This window comes from Sprattus sprattus (genome assembly GCF_963457725.1).
Source record: "Sprattus sprattus genome assembly, chromosome: 20".
In the NCBI taxonomy this organism is placed as follows: Eukaryota; Metazoa; Chordata; class Actinopteri; order Clupeiformes; family Clupeidae; genus Sprattus; species Sprattus sprattus.
In genome coordinates this window covers 23,892,390-23,897,389 of record NC_137918.1, presented here as the reverse complement: position 1 = coordinate 23,897,389, position 5,000 = coordinate 23,892,390, and the positions used below count along the sequence as shown (strand labels likewise).

Genomic DNA, 5,000 nt, shown 5'->3' with positions numbered 1-5,000 from the left:
TACTTTGGGTGTTTTTCAGTTAAAAAAAAATTCTGAAATGTACTTTCTGAGAATATCCTTTATCATCAGTAAATTTGATTTGAGTTTGGCTATATTCAACTTTCTTTCCATTTTTAAAATGGTGCCTGTGTGGTCTGATTTAACAATTTTTTCATTTTATGTCAAGAGCTATCTTACAAGATACGGGTAAATAATGCTGCCACTACTTGAATATAAAGCCTGGCAGCAATTTAAGGAAACAGGAAGAAACTTCAAGATCCTTCACACATACTCACTTAGGCTCTTCACTCTTCCAGACGCTATAGGGTATATAGATTTACAATCCATGTTTCAGTAGGCTTATTATAATGGAGCCATATTTCTATAAATCACACTGATCCTCTCTGAACTTTAATGATGATTTGTATGGTAAGCTTAGTCATTGTGAGATGTTATGGCATAACAAACCTTTATGACATCACTCAATAGAGTAGGCTACCAGTTCAGGTTTTTCATGATCACCTCAAGGGAGCATTAACGCGCAAAAGACCAAAAAGAGATGAAAGATGAAAAATTATAAAGTGCCAAACTAATAGGCTAATCAAATGATTCTTAAAACACGGCGACTGACAAAGCCCGTTGTTATATATGTATAAAGCCATCAATTCATCATTTCAGACCAGTTTTTTTTGTTTACCCCAGCAAGAAAGTCCACAACCCTGTTCAAGTTATTAATCTTGTTAATTTTTTAGTAAATAAAACTGTGTGTCATTATCTTAACAGTGGAAGGACATATTGAAATTATAGCCAAGTGGTAGTAGGTGGAGGAAAAAACTGTCTGCAAGGATATTTCCCTGAGAAATGCCACATGCATAATAAGAAATAAAAAATCAGCTCAAACTAACCCACTCAATCAAAAAGTAGAAATAGCTAAAGGTTTGGTAGCCTATGGAGTGTACTTTGAGATGTAATACATATAACATTTGGTTTTGCACATAAAACTACAAAAACTAAAATCACTCAAAGATGTTAAAACAGACAGAATTAGATTAACTGGCACCAGAGTTTGGAACTTTCATGCTGCGCCATAAGTGCCACACTGGAGGGAAACTTTACACAGGGGCCAATATCAGAGCAATATACAATATATAACTTGTTTTATAAAGTATCGTCTTTTTTAGACCATAGGCGGCAGATGGTAAGGTGTAGGTCTAGGTTCTAATCTAATAAACATTGAAGTCATAATAGATTTTTACAGAGCCCCTAAAGTCCTGTAAGGTATTTTTATCTTCTGTGCACAAGTTATCATCTTGTGGGATCTTGTTGTCCAAACCAGTTATCCCACAAATTATATTATTTTGTGCGCTTGTTACCAGATAATCTCACTTTACGGGAGTTAAGGGGCTTTGTAGATTTAAATGTTTGACATAAACATTTTGCAAAGTATCTCAAGACATAGGATACCACACTTGCAGGCAAAAATATGTGCCTGTCTCTGTGTGATATAGGCTTTATGCTTAGTGTACCAATGTGAATCTCAAATAATGTTGAGGGAAACGCTGTGTAATTGTAGAGGTATTATAATTATACTATCATATCATGAGTATAAACTACTTGTAGGTTAGATTGTCCATAATCTCAGGGGGCTGGGAAAAGTGTTTCCTGTGGTTCGTACAGTGATTGGGGCGTTCAGTTCCGGAGCGGCAGCAACGACATCTGGAAGGGAGGAGAATTGGAAAGAAAGGCAGAAGAAAATCAGAGAGAGTGAAGGGGGCACTGACACAGGAGGTGAGTAAAGCTGTGAGAAAAATATTATTTACTAAAACAATGCAAAGCTACATGCTGTGATCATGTGCGCCTTTAGGTGCAAGTGGCTTTAGCGTATTGCTGTCTTCGGAGTCAACTGTATTACTATAACGAGGATAGCACCCGTGTTGGCTCTCCGCAAAGGGGCGACGCATTGTGCTCTAGCTTTGCGTCGCGTAGTTGGGGAAGGTTTGAAGGAGAGGGGAGGTCTAGACAGCAGTTAATCAGAAACAAAATATTTCGTTTTTGTCATTTCTGGTAATATACTGAGAACTACAACATAGTCGTAGTCCTACAACATAGTCCAAGACTCAGTCCCTGTCCAGTTTGTCCTGTTGATGAGACACTGTGACTGCTGCAGTTTCAGGGTAGCTTAGCCTAAACAGTGCATTTCCGTCACCAGGGGTCCGTGCCTGTTGTGTGCGTCTGTGTTAACTCCTTGAGAATTTATTTCGAGTTGGACCAAGGCCGAAACATTCGGGGACATTAGGCGAGGAAAAAACAAATGAAGTTACCATCCACAGACATGTTTTGATGTATTGGGCTAGCGGTGTTATGATCTGATAAATGCAATGTTAAACATTTGTGAAAATTTCGATCTTTTGCTTATCTAAGTTTCTCCTTCCATACCCCTTGTTTACACGACATTCCATGAACCCCTCCGTCATGGGAGCCAGACTGCGAAATATGGGAGGCAATCTCTGAAATAGAGCCTGCGTTGCCCGTTTCTTGTTAGGCTATTGCCATCACTTGCATTAACCCTTTAACCAATATTGGTACCCTGACATGACATTTGATGTGCATCTGTCATTACTGTGTTATTTTGCGGCAAGACGAGACCGCATTGGTCAGCCTGACCGCCTCCATCGCCAAGTCTGCGGCAGCGATGTGGGCCATGTCGAGGCGAGCGGACATATTTCTGATCCATTTCGGCCGTCCTGTAAAGGCGTCAGTGGCGTCTGATTGAAGTCTTGGCTCCCTTCACGCGACCCACAATTGTGCATAGCTTATGACTTTTCCATTCTATAACATGTAGCCAGAAGTCCAAATTGCTGCTCAGATCGATTGCCGTGATTTGAATGCTTCTAACCTGAAACAGCTATTCGTTTTAGATGCCTTACAAGTATTGGACTATACACTCCATTGTTCCACACGTTATTGCTTCCAGATTTAGTTCTGACGTTGGAGCCAGCTGAGATAACAGCCTCGACCATTTGAACTCGTCAAGTGTGTGTTTACATGGGGATACGTGTTATTATTACATTTTCAACGGATTTCTCGCTTTCCTTCTCGTTCTCACTGTCAAAGTGGGAAAGTTTGGCGAATCATTCTGTCCTCTCTGACTATTACATATCGTCGTCCCGGCGAGAAATTGTGCATAGTAAATCTCAGTCGTGGCTGTCACGTCAGAACATCGAGTGCATTCGAAAGACGGAGAAGGAGGACACTTGGAGTAGTAGGCATTGCTGTTTCAGTTTGAAACGTTCTGTTAAGAAAGGCTCGTCAGCCAGTAAAAAGTTATGAATTGAGAGTTGCATAATGTTGGTCTGAAGTGGATTTTGTGTCTGATGTATGACGTGTAACAACATTTCCAGGATCATTTCGTTAAAGTTTTGGCATGTTGAAGAAAGCATGAATTGTTCACTTGTCCTGTGCATCTGGGTCTGCATCTCCACATCCTTAAAGGTTGCACTGCGGAGAGGGTTCTAGAATACAGATTGTGTTGTCTGTATAAAATGTCAGGATTTATCCAGAGCCATCTCTCTACATAGCTCTGGGTCTGTATGATGTCATGAAAATGCTCCCAGACTCTTAGAAACTGGCCTGAAAGTGAATGAGTTGCTGCAAGTTTCATCAGAAAAGATGGATGTTTTGGAGCATCAGATACACACACACACACACACACCAGTGTTAGGCAACCCTACGCAAAGAAAATTGGGTTTTACGAGTGCTGTTCGACACAGACCACTTAAATCTAGCTGGCTTCCAGTGATGTGATGTCATCACTAATATTCAGGGGTAGAGGGTTGAGCGGCTGGTTTTTGTGCCAGTCTCCCCCCCCCCCCCCCCCCCCCCCTCTCTCTCTCGCTCTCTCTCACACACAGACACACACACACACACTCACACAGACACACAAACACACACTAACACACACTGCTGACAGAGGAAAACATGAGTCAGCCTGATTTTGGGGGAAAAAACACTGCAGAGGGAGTGTGTGGTGAAAGTGTGGTGAATGGGTATATGTGTAGGGGCTTTGGAGGGTGGACTTCTGGGGAGGAGGTTGTGCGTGTGTACACTCGTGCACGTGTGAGCGTGTGTGTGCACTCACAAATGTGTCTGTATTGGAGGTGTGTTGTGCGAGCGTGTGTGTGCACTCACATATGTGTCTGTATTGGAGTGTGTGTACACTCGTGCACATGCAAGCGTGTGTATGTGTCTGTAGTGGAGGTGTGTTGTGCGTGTGTACGGGTGTGTGTGTGCACTCACATGTGTGTGTATGTGTCTGTAGTGGAGGTGTGTTGTGCGTGTGTACGGGTGTGTGTGTGCACTCACATGTGTGTCTGTAGTGGAGGTGTGTTGTGTGTGTGTACGCACGTGCGAGCGTGTGTGTGCACTCACATACAGTATGTGTCTGTATTGGAGGTGTGTTGTGGCCTCCGCAAACCTGAGGGCCAGTTCTGTTCCCCTGGGGCATTTACCTATCAGGCCAAAACATCCTGTGTGGAGCTCATCAGAGAGGGGTGTGTTTCCATGCAGCAGTGTACTCAGTCTGAGCTGTGTGGTGCACGGATGTGTGTAGCAGTGTGTTCAGTCTGAGCTGTGTGGTGCACGGATGTGTGTAGCAGTGGGCTCAGTCTGAGCTGTGTGGTGCACGGATGTGTGTAGCAGTGTGTTCAGTCTGAGCTGTGTGGTGCACGGATGTGTGTAGCAGTGGGCTCAGTCTGAGCTGTGTGGTGCACGGATGTGTGTAGCAGTGGGCTCAGTCTGAGCTGTGTGGTGTACGGATCTGTGCAGCAGTGTACTCAGTTTGAGCTGTGTGGTGTGCTGATGTGTGTAGCAGTGGGCTCAGTCTGAGCTGTGTGGTGTGCACATGTGTGTAGCAGTGTGTTCAGTCTGAGCTGTGTGGTGTGCACATGTGTGTAGCAGTGTGTTCAGTCTGAGCTGTGTGGTGTGCACATGTGTGTAGCAGTGTGTTCAGTCTGAGCTGTGTG

General features: G+C 43.6%; 1 protein-coding gene across 1 annotated transcript in view; it reads left to right on the top strand.

Annotated features, from left to right (window-relative positions):
- Positions 1–1,718: 1,718 nt before the first annotated feature.
- The window catches only part of apbb2b (amyloid beta (A4) precursor protein-binding, family B, member 2b), a gene marked incomplete at its 3' end in the record, with an annotated part of 51,633 nt that continues 48,351 nt past the window's right edge, over positions 1,719–5,000 (top strand). The window contains exon 1 of the mRNA XM_080859259.1: positions 1,719–1,767. The remainder of the gene's footprint in view (positions 1,768–5,000) is intronic.